This window comes from Tachypleus tridentatus, chromosome 10 (genome assembly GCF_004210375.1).
Source record: "Tachypleus tridentatus isolate NWPU-2018 chromosome 10, ASM421037v1, whole genome shotgun sequence".
Lineage (NCBI taxonomy): Eukaryota > Metazoa > Arthropoda > Merostomata > Xiphosura > Limulidae > Tachypleus > Tachypleus tridentatus.
In genome coordinates this window covers 15,035,922-15,048,606 of record NC_134834.1, presented here as the reverse complement: position 1 = coordinate 15,048,606, position 12,685 = coordinate 15,035,922, and the positions used below count along the sequence as shown (strand labels likewise).

The window sequence follows — 12,685 nt, the reverse complement described above, 5'->3', positions numbered from 1 at the left end:
GAAGCCACGTCACATAATATTCACCTTTCAAACAAATTAAATTCCACGTCTTTACAAAAGCACAAACAAATCAAAACATTTCTAGAAATTGCCACAAAATTCGTGACTTTCCCAGAATTATTTACGAAGTTAAAAACATTGTCGTTTGTGAAACCCTTTTAATAATTATCGTGGCAATACCTGTACTTAGGGTACAGTGAAAAGTAGACTTCAGTTGAAAACACAACGTGACTTCCGTGTTTCAGCGCGCGCTGATCAGGGCCTAACGTTAAACCTCAACATACAGGCAGTCACTTTACATACTAAGATATCATATTATGTGGGTATTAACTTTGTCATATAACTGTTTTACGTCATCAGATAAAATAAGCTAAATACAATAAAATAAAACTCGCAGTTTTCTTAGTGAGTTTGTTACAAACATATTTTTCACAGTTGCCAGCCTCCGGTAACGACGCGTCGAAGCCTTCAAGTGACGCAATCAACGTTGTTACACATCAGTTCTTACTTGTCTGTAAGCCTAACCAGCTGCCACTGTCTCTGAACGAAGACAGTTTTCGCTATTAAGTCAGATCAAACCAGTGTGACGTATGCGCTGCGTTTTCCCCTGTTGTTCCAAAAGTAGGGTCCTCAAGCGCTGGGGAGGGTGCGGGGGCACTTACTGAAGTATAATATAAGTCTCCCTTCCGAGGGAAGCGGGTTCGAATCCCGATCGCACCAAACTTGCTCGCCCTTTCAGTCGTGGGGACGTTATAATGTTACGGTCAATCCCACTATTCATTGGTAAAAAGAGTAGTCCAAGAGTTAGCGGTGGGTGGTGATGACTAGTTGCCTTCCCTCTAGTCTTACACTGCTAAATTAGGGACGGCTAGCGCAGATAGCCCTCGAGTAGTTTTGCGCGAAATTCAAAAACAAACAAACAAAACTTCATCATATATATTAGTTTTATTCTCCAAACATCTGTTCCGAGACATCGTATACATTCGAAAGTCAAGTGGATACGTTTTAAAAACAAGTGACCCCACGTTTGTTTGTGAGGTTTAATTATGTCAGTGTGCTATCACGTTCTCAGCGGTTATTTATAGGTTGATCGTTAGAAAGCTTGCTTTGTCACGTTTGTATAGTCGTATATGTATATTTAGATTTGTGTTTAACATATTGATGTCAAAAGACGAAATGCTTTTCCTGATCTCAAACAATTTTATTCCACTTGCATAACTTGCTTCTGAGATGGTTTTTATTTTGAACATTTTGCGCAAAGCGATAAAATGGCCATCTGCGCCTGGCGTCTCCAATTTGTAACTGACGAAGTAGATTAAAGGCAGCTAGTTACCAGCGCTTGCCGCCAACTGTTGTGCTACGTTAACAGAACAGTGGGATACGATCGTCTCTCTCATAAACCACTTACGGCCTCGAAATGTTGAGCGACACCTTGTGATAACAGAAGACAAACCACGAGACCTTGAATTCGTGATTTAGTAAGCTGATCGGTAGGTCACGCTTGATCCGTTTGAAAACTGGATTTAATTTGTACCCAACCTAGCAGTACCAACTCTTATTTCGGGTAATTATTACTAATTTCATAGTTGTTTGTATATACATATATTGGGGCAATAAATGTCTGTTAATACAGGATTCCAGTACATACATATATTGGGACAGTAACCGTCTGTTAACACAGGAATCCAGTATATACATATATTGAGGCAGTAACCGTCTGTTGATACAGGATTCCAGTATATACATATATTGGGGCAGTAACCGTCTGTTAACAAAGGATTCCAGTATATACATATATTTGGGCAGTAACGGTCTATTAACACAGGATTACACGTGATAGGAAATAAAAAAATAGAATGAAGGGACAGTAACACATCAACTGTGAAGAAAAAAAACGAAACGTTGTGAAGCATTTTATTAATCTGAAAAATACATATAGGGGGCGCGTTTGTAGCGCTCACTGAAAACAACAGACAAAAATCCCTAATTTCCTCTACGAGATATTTTCTATTTCCTGGCTTTAGGAAAGAGGTTAAAATTACGGTAGTTTACGAATATCAAAACATGCATTTATTTTTATCATTATTTAATAATTATTACAAACACTATTAACCCGATTGACGCATGCCTACCATCCAAAACGTATAAATTTCGTGCATTAGTGTTTGAGGCCATGAATAGTAAATTAACCTCGTTTGCTCGGTTTCTATGCATTAAGCGTGGTTTAGAAGCCGATCACTAGGATCTTTGTTACCCCACTTTGTTGTATTTGAGCGTGTTTTTTTCTTATAGCAAAGCCACATTGGGCTATCTGCTGAGTCCATCGAGGAGAATCGAACCCCTGATTTTAGGGTTGTAAATACATATACTTACCACTGTACAAGCGGGGGACGTGTTGCGTCCCATAATCTCCAGTTATTTTTGTATTTTAATGTTACTGTCTTCAAAAATACTCAACCGGTGGGTGTTCCCAATATTTTAAGGGACTGGTGTGTGACGTCACTTATACTGTGGTGAAAGCTTTCTGATGAGAAGTCTGAAAAATGGGGGTCAAAGGTCAACTTCAGTTACCTGCTAAACAAGTTACGCGTGAATTACCTCAGCTGGAAGCTGAAAATTAAATACGACATACAATGAAACAATAGAGGTTTATCTTATCTGGCTGATTTTTGTTCCAATGTCTCGTAAACTACCGGGTAATCTGCTATTTCGTTTTTGTTTCAATTTTGTTTAATTTGAATAGTTTTCTACCTACATTTATGCATATCTCAGATCATATGAGCGTTAAATATCACTAATGAATGTTATATCTAAAAAAATGTAATGCTTGAATAAACTCGGCGGAAAATCTACAAGTTTACATCTCTAAAAATTGAGTTTCGATACCTGTAATGAGAATAGTACAAACAGCCCATTGTGTAACGTAACCTTAGTCTTGACAACAAACTAAACAAACCTGGAATAAAAGTTGCCTAAACATTAACCCAAATCGTGGTGTGATAATATAATTAATTGTAATACATAATTATGATTAATATTTATAAATTAAGAAGGTTCCTTGTAAATACTGACCAGTCAACAACATCAACCTATGACGACACAGACATTACAACATCAACCTAAGGTGTCATTCGTGCAATACATTTAACTTGTGACGTCATGTCACGAGTGTCACACAATCAGCTCGAGTCGTCTTAAATACATTACTATCCACAGACGCCCATACAGAACTTATAATTGATCCTACAATACTAATATTCCTTATCTCAAATACACCTTTGGGACCCTTCATTTCACCCGAACGTGGAACACGTGTATTACTTACTCTCTCGCATACAAAAAAAAAAAACAGGATTGGAATGTTTAGCTTTCGAAATTTTGTTCTCCCTTCAAAGGTTGAGAGAGTTTCTTATTACACCATATTTTCGACAACTTTCCTATTTTCAAGCGGCTTCGAATCCCGGTCGCACCAAACGTGCTCACTCTTTCACCCATATGGACGTTATAATGTGACGGTCAATCCAACTATTCGTTGGTAAAAAAAGTAGCCCAAGAGTTGGACCAGCTAGTATTTAGGCTAATTTCATAGTGTTCACATTTTTACTATTAAATACTAAAAACGTTTATTTTCATTTTCCCTTTTCTTATTTTCATCTTTCGAAGCTCTACTCAAATAAGTGGTTGAGTCTAACAACGCAAAATGCATATTTTTTCTTTATGTTCATTGGCCTTAATATTTTGGCCAGCAGTATATATATATATATATATTAGTACACCAGAGAGCGAGTTGGGTGACGCTTCATAAAGATGTTTAATGGAGTTTTTAATGGTTGAGATATTTTTATCTTTATAAGTAAGTGACTTTCTCAAGACGGCTGGTTTTGGTATTAATAACTTTAATTAAAATAAAGTACAGAACAACGGTTCGACCTAATACCCATACCAGCCGTCTTGAGAATATATCCTTACTTCTACCCAGTTTCTTGTCATCCTTAAGAGAACAGGCCTGTGAATAGGTCAGAGTAGAGACATTACTAGATCGTAGAATAAACGTTTCCACTTTGCAAAACTGTCTTCATATCAACTTTTCTGGCACCCGAATACACACAGGTTGGCTGCATCTAGAACGACGTATTTACCAAACAGTAAATAGGGTGTTCAAGCGAATTATTGCATTGGAATATACAAGAAATGTAGGTATAATATGCTGGCTGATCCAGATAGAACCACGTGTTTACAGTAGGTAAAATACGCTGGTGGATCTGGAAGAATCATACGTGTGTTTGCAATCGGTAAAATATATTGTCTGGTCCAGATAGAACCACGTGTTTACATAACAATATACACAATATTCTGATGAATCAAGACAGAACCACGTGTTTACAGTATCATAGGTAGGTAACAACAGTAGAACATAGTGTATCTGTACATACCAACATATTTACAATATGAGTAAAAATGTGCTTGTTTTACACGCTGTACGATATTTGAGGAAGGAATTTGGAAAATTGGTATTAAAACAAATATAACAATTATACGTCACCATTCAAAACTTTCCTGTTTAGTTAATATTTCATAATACGTTTATTATTGTGTTGTCCTAAGGAACATAAATCATCTGCGCAGTGTGTCCAACTTACATACATTCACCTGTCAACAGTTTTATGACAAATCTTCTCGTGTAACTTTGCACGAAACTCAAAAACAAATAAATAAACCGTTATAGAGTATTAGAAAATAGGCATATATATTTAGGTTGATTTGGTGTTTTATGGCGCAAAGCTACACGAGGGCTATCTGCGCTAGCCGTCTCTAATTTAGCAGTGTAAGACTAGAGGGAAGGCAGCTAATCATCATTACCCATCGCCAACTCTTGGGCTACACTTTTACCAACGAATAGTGGGATTGACCGTCACATTATAACGCCCCCACGGCTGAAAGGGCAAGCATGTTTGTTGGGACGGGGATTCGAACCCGCGACCTTCGGATTACAAGTCGAACGCCTTAACCCACCTGGTCATGCTGGGGTCCCACTACAGAAACATTAAATACGTACTTTACTTATTCAACTTTGTTTTTATTCCAGTGTCACACACACCTCAGATATGACCCGAGAGTTTGGAAGTTTTTTTTTTAATGTATTAAAATTATATGACCTCGGGGGCATCTTGAACGCAGTCCTGACCGAAGGATATTTTATATTTAACAAAAGTCCAGGATAGGTATGAGTGTAGTAAGGATGGGAAACATAGAGTTAATATATTTTATACTTCGTGTTGTTGGGGAAGTTTCACAAAGTTAGCTGTTTCTCATAAGAATATGAATAAAACCTTCTCTTTATCAAGAATAAAGAATAGTGCGAGATTTATAGTGATCCCCCAAGACTGCTACACAAGGTATTTGATGCGAGATTTATAGTAAACCCCAACACTTCTTTACAGGATATTTGATGCGATATATACAGTGGACCACCAACACTTCTTTACAGGATATATGATGCGATATATACAGCGGACCACCAACACTTCTTTACAGTGTATATGATGCGATATATACAGCGGACCACCAACACTTCTTTACAGGGTATTTGATGCGATATATACAGCGGACCACCAACACTTCTTTACAGGGTATTTGATGCGATATATACAGCGGACCACCAACACTTCTTTACAGGGTATTTGATGCGATATATACAGCGGACCTTCAACACTTCTTTACAGGGTATTTGATGCGATATATACAGCGGACCACCAACACTTCTTTACAGGGTATTTGATGCGATATATACAGTGGACCACCAACACTTCTTTACAGGATATTTGATGCGATATATACAGTGGACCACCAACACTTCTTTACAGAATATTTGATGCGATATATACAGTGGACCACCAACACTTCTTTACAGAATATTTGATACGATATATACAGTGGACCCAAACACTTCTTTACGGGATATATGATGCGATATATACAGTGGACCACCAACACTTCTTTACAGAATATTTGATGCGAGATTTATAGATCTTTGCACGTGTTTCTAAAATATCAAAACAATACATTACATGGAACAAAACTGTACAAGCAACATTAGTAAATATAAAACAATATTGAAGATACAATACCACACTTGTAACAACACTGTATACCACAGAAACAACAACACTAAATATAAAACAATATTGAAGATACAATACCACACTTGTAACAACACTGTATACCACACAAACAACAACACTAAATATTAAACAATACAACACGTGCCAAATATAAAGAAACCCCTCATTTTTCAACTTTAATAAAAACAGAACAGTGTTACTTTTAATGATTAGGTTCTGGTGTTAGTCGAATCTAGTTAACTGATATTTAATCAAGAAGGTGTTGAAAGTAGGTGTAGCCAAAAAAGGAATACAGCGTGCGAGGAATGACATAAATGGGCGGTCACTCCAATAGCTACACTTCATGCATTGATAATAATTTAGATTAAGTTTCTTATCAACAGCCGTATGTAACCGGCACATCCGTAACAAGCGCCATTATTTATGTTAATTGTTTATGCTGTCACGTGACACTAAACGCTCTTTAATAAGGATAATTTAATACAATTTAATAAACCAGTGCTGAAACGTTAGCAATAAATGATTATTAATAAACTTCCACCTATAGGATTCTTTTAAAAACTTGAACTAGACACTGTTAATCTAGTTTTCTTGGCCTTACCAGTCCTTGTGTATCAGCACGTCTTTTCACTTTATATGGTTTTTGTTGCTCTAAATCGGTCGTCTTTAATCCAGCTGAAGTGAAACTGGAAGAGATCCACCTTTACTCTTGTGTGAAACTGCAGTAAAAGTGTTAAACCGACAGTTCGCGTAACTTTCCGCGTAGGCGTACACAAAATAGTTTTGGTTAAATATAATCTTCAGATGGTGGAAAATCGCTCAGCTCTCCCCCTCCAGGTTGTTTTGACCGCACGACACACTACCGTGCATCTTGCTGCGTAGAGTTGCTCGATTTTTAAAAAATAAAACCTTTTGTCAGGTATGCTACAGACAGTAATACAGTGTAAATCAAACATCCACTTGGTAATGCGTTATACCATATTTTACATATTGGCCAATCTCTCAAGTTTCCTACTCAAGATATAACAAGTTCACGTAGCATCTACAACCCTAAATTTTGAGAAACGTTCGCTGAGGAGAAGCAATAACAACTGTCTTAAAATATTTTATTGTTTTAATTGTTTTAAAACGTCAGCTATTAACAGTTCATTTATATCTGTTTCCCATCTCGTCCCTCAGTGATAATATTATACTTTCAATAATTTATCGTCACATTCTGAACAACAGAGCAACAGAGCGAGAACCATGAATATTCGATTCCTTACTCCGGGAACGCTAACTAACCATCAGGCTAAGGCTTAGTTCACAAACACGAGGAAGAACAAAAGCTCTCGAATAGAAAGATCACGTACGAGAGCGAAAACAAAATTACCGTGAGTGAGGTTCAAATCCCACTTTACGGACAGACGCGAGGAGTCTTCTCACCAGTCAATAATGTCGAAGCAAGGGACTTCGTCTATGCGCTGATAGCTCTGCGTGTCCCCCACTAGTACAGCGGCAAGTCTAGGGACTTACAACGCTAAAATCAGGGGTTCGATTCCCCTAGGTGGACCCAGCAGATAGCCCCATGTGCAGCTCTGTGAGAAAATTATGAAGCAGAGAAACCTTAATCCATATACTAAGCCTAAAAGATTTTAACGTTGTCTTATAATAATAATATAATAGTATAACCAACGCGGTGTAATCTAATGATATACCTAGGTGTTGCAGTTAGTGTTAATAAACACAGAATAACAAAATATCTATTAATTCTTAATAATCTTGAAGTGATAAACACGATATAAACTGTAACGAACAGCATTAATATGGAAACTTAATAAAATGAAAAAAATCAAACACTAGCCTTGTTTAGGGCTAACAGCACACACTGCCAGCACAGTGTTGTAGCTACGAACTTTACCATGTTTCATTAAATTAGTCTCTCCCAAACACGTGGTAGATAGAAAAAACAAAAGAAAAATGAAACTTCAAAGTCAGTACAAACCTGCTCGCCCTTTCAGCCGTGAGGGCATTATAATGTGACGGTTAATCCCACTATTCATTGGTAAAAGAGTAGTCCAAGAGATGGTAGCGGGTGGTGATGACTAGTTGCCTTCTCTCTAGTGTTACACTGTTAAATTAGGGACGGCTAGCGCAGATAGCTTTGCGCGAAATTCAAAACAAACCAAATCAATAACCCGACGTTAGCGGTGATAGAATTCTAATGTCCCTTCGTGCGAGCCCGGCATGGCCAGGTGGGTTAAGGCATTCGACTCGTCACCCGAGGGTCGCGGGTTCAAATCCCTGTTACACCAAACATGCTCTCAGTCGTGGGGGCGTTATAATGTAACGGTTAATCCTCCTGTTTTTTGGTAAAAGAGTAGTTCAAGAGCTGGCGGCTGGTGGTGATGACTAGCTGCTTACCCTCTAGTTTTACACTGTTAAATTGCCAGCGCAGATAGACCTCGTGTAGCTTGGCGCGAAATTCAAAATAAACCAAACCAAACCAAACCTTAAGGTTAATAAAAGTAGTTTTTTTTTTTTTTCCATATCTTGCCAGCGTATTATTCAATAAATAAAATTAGAAGGCATTTCAAATCAAAAATAAATTATTTTTAATAACTTCATTTAAAACCTGACAGGGAAATGGGCAAATGTCTTTTGGACAAATATAAGAATAGAGGGCAGCACCTCCTTAATAAATTTTATTAGCATACGATTTCCACAACTTGAATTTTTGGTTCACTATAAACAGGTTAAAGATAAGATAAATATATTAAAGCGGTTGAATAAATATAAAACTAAGTTTCATAACTTTTTTAACTAAGTCCATCTAAGTTTCAAGATGGACGTTAAGAGGTGTAGTTTTTTTTTTCCTGGATTTCAAAATTATCCTAGAACGCCACCTGGGGAATTTTTGCTCCTCCCTAAGCACACATTTTATTTCATAAGCCTGGGATTTTGGATTTTTTGTGATAGGAATTCAAACCCGCGAACCTCGGATTACGAGTCGAGTGCTTTAACCACCTGGCCATGTTGGGCTCTTTATGAAGAAACTCTACTGGTATTTATTGTTAATTAGCTCATAGAAAGCATGTTTTTAAACACGAAATTGAACAAATCTGATGAAATTATTCCCTGGTTGTAAAATCAAATACATCTATAGACTTTTATGGTATAATTATGTACCCTTGGAAAAATATTTTGTACACGTAAGGTTAAATACATTTATATCTCAAAATAATATATACTTACTAGTAGTTAATTTCTATAGTAGTTTAAAATTAAACTTAACTACTATTCACAATGAGTTACACCTACACAGTTCGGTACTAAAAATAAACACAGTAATAAATATGGCTAATTTAATATGTTTTTGTTATATCTGATAATAATGTTAGCGACGTTATCGGCCGTAGTCCTCACAATAACTCATTACGGTAAAAAGAGATACGCCAATCATTCTAACGAATAATGTTAATGACGATTAAATTAAAGCTTTAGTAGAGAATATAAAACACGTAGCTACTGGCGAGTTCCCCTGGTATATTAAATTGACTGCGTTACTACTTACTCAGTTAGTCCTCGCTTCTGATTTATAGAGGTGGCTTGGTTTGATAAGAACTAATTGGTGGTTATTACCTCTTGAAACCTGAACCTGCGTGGTATTCCGCCCAAGGGCTAAACGAAACTTAGAACAAACGCCCAAATGTTTCAGGCGGCAGTGGTTGCGGAAGCATGGCCGGACATTGGCCTACTTCCCACGAAGCACTCGTAGTTTCTCCTGCATGAAAATGACATATCACTCTTGCAGTCGAACCACGCGCTCCGATGACAGCCTGACGGCGGTCTGGTGGGCTTCAAATTTATCCACTCCGTCTACAAGGCCGAATCAGGTCGCGTTGGTTAATTACAGTCGTAACTATAAATACCAGACACACACGCTAGTTTTTCCAGTTAAAGTTACTTTTATTTATTTTCAGGTGAGAATGAAATAAGACAAATAAAACAAACTACTAAAGATGCTTGCCCACGTAATATCAAGTTATTTCGGTTAAGCTAGCGAAGTTCTTTAGAGACAGCTAATATAACTAATCAAACAAATTCATGCTAAGTCTCGTACAAGTTCTGACTCTATTCAGTAATTACAAGCAAAACTTCAAGGAAATAAAACTCCGAACGGGTAAGGATAAAAAAACTTTATTGCAAGTTCCAAACGTATAAGGTTTGTTTGTCTGTTTTGAAATTACCTGGAAAGCTACACGAGGGCAATTTGCACTAGCCGTCCCTAATTTAGCAGTGTAAGACTAGAGAGAAGGCAGCTAGTCATCACCACCCACCGCCAACTCTTGGGCTACTCTTTTACCTACGCATAGTGAGATTGACCGTCACATTATAACGCCCCCACGGCTGAAAGTGTTTGGTGCGACCGGAATTCTAACCCACTACCCTCGGATTACAAGTCGAGCGCCCTGACCACCTGACCATTCTGGGCCCACCAAACAGTTGGATTCGTCTTTTAAATGAACAATGTTTGGATAAAACTTTGTCATTATCAGGTTCCTAGCCATCAAATTAGTCAATCAGTCATTGCTCGAGCGACCTTTGGTAGACTTGGTTACATCCTTAAATGTAATATCCTTACACTAATTCTACGCTTCAAATTTATGAACCTTAAATAGTTAAGTAGGAAGCGGGATTTGTAAGTGGGGAAAGCAAACTTGCAAGTTTTCCAACATCGTCAGAGGTTCGTCTGTTTAAAGCAGGTGGAAACTAAAGGGGGCGTACTTCCTCGATGTTTTTATAGTTAGTATGAAAACTTAAGCCTATTTTGATGAAAAGAAGGAATATATTATATATATATGGGAAATTAATATGGAAATAAACATTATAATATGATTAACGTGTATGACTTTTAGATGTTTACCTAAACCTATTGATGTACATAGGTTAATACCGAACTTTATCTGAATACATTGAGTTGCCATATTAGACGGAAAACTGAAATCTAATTGGGAAAAGTTAAAACTTAAACCCAGGTTTCATCACTCTTTGCCCGGTATGGCCAGATGGTTAAGGCACACGACTCGTAATCTCGAATCTCTCTAACACCAACCTGCCCGCCCTTTCAGTCGTGGGTGTGTTATAATGTGACGGTCAATCCCACTATTCGTCGGTAAAAGAGTAGCCTAAGAGTTGGCGGTGGGTGGTGATGACTAGCTGCCTTTCCTCTAGTCTTACACTACTAAATTAGGGACGGCTAGCACAGAGAGCCCTCGAGTAGCCCCAGAGTTGGCGGTGGGTGGTGATGACTAGCTGCCTTTCCTCTAGTCTCACACTAAAAATTAGGGACGGCTAGCACAGAGAGCCCTCGAGTAGCCCAAGAGTTGGCAGTGAGTGGTGATGACTAACTGCCTTTCTTCTAATCGTCAGTTTCCAATTTAGGGTTAGTTCAGGTTGACTTCTAATAAGTTTGTGCAAGTACCTAAAATCAAAGAAACTTATTTTTGAAAAAAAATAATATAAAATAAATAATGTAGAAATGTTTGAGTAATTGCCTTGTATTTTCAATTTATCTAAATCGTGTTATATCAGAAGCTTGTTGATTAATAAAATTATTTTGGTTTTCGATTAAGAACAGATTTGGCCAGTGAAATTTATGGCCGTTCATCGTTGAAAATTTGAGGCTCTCTCGTAGTGCCACCTGTAATATTTAATCTTGTTGTACTGAATAATTACTGGTGCGACTCTCAATTAATTGTATGACAATTATTGCATACAGCTTAGATTTATTTCAAATTACAAACTGAGATAAAGCAAGGTCTTGGAAACAGCAGTTTCCTTTCACCAGTTTATCTTCGTAAGTAATTCCTGTTTAACACCAGAAAAATATCTTTGTTCAAGACTATGTCTCAAAGATCCTTTATAAGGAGGAGAATAGGGAATGGGGTGGGGAAGGAAAGAAGATAAACCAGTGAACCAGCCTTTCACGTCTAGCTTTAGATGTGAACCAGCCTTTCACGTCTAGCTTTAGATGTGAACCAGCCTTTCACGTCTAGCTTTAGATTACAATGCGTGTATCTAGTTTGTCACGTACTGGGATTCTTTGGGGGATTACTTGGAGGTTGACAAGTCATATTGCAGTTATTTGTACCCCAAGGAACGTTTGTACAAGATAAACTAGGCAAGAAGTCTATAAAAATTAACTTTGTGGGTTTCAAAGTTACCCTAGAATACCACTGGGGGAACTTTTGTCTTTCAGCACACACACGTTTTGATTCCTAAGCCTGTGGTTTTGGATTTCCTTTGTGAAGAAACTTATCTGGTCTTTATTGTTAAATAGCACATATAAAGTATGTTTTGGTTTTTTTAAGTTGTACAAATCTGAATAAAAATTTCTTTGGCTGTATTGAAGTTTGTAACCTCACTTTAAGGAATATGTTTGTTTGTTTGTTTTTTGCGTTTCGCACAAAGCTACTCGAGGGCTATCTGTGCTAGCCGTCCCTAATTTAGCAGCGTAACACTAGAGGGAAGGAAGCTAGTTGGCACCACCTACTGGAAACTCTTGGGCTACTCTTTTACCA

General features: G+C 37.6%; 1 protein-coding gene across 3 annotated transcripts in view; it reads right to left on the bottom strand.

The window, feature by feature from the left end:
* The window catches only part of LOC143228770 (uncharacterized), a 128,224-nt gene that overhangs the window by 94,927 nt on the left and 20,612 nt on the right, over positions 1–12,685 (bottom strand). The window contains exon 1 of one of the 3 annotated variants that reach the window (XM_076460108.1): positions 396–604. The exons of 1 other annotated variant lie outside the window; for it this stretch is intronic. The gene's annotated coding sequence lies outside the window, so the exon portion shown is untranslated. Of the gene's footprint in view, positions 1–395; positions 605–12,685 lie in introns of those variants that run through there. One more of the 3 variants, XM_076460105.1, reaches the window with a different exon arrangement.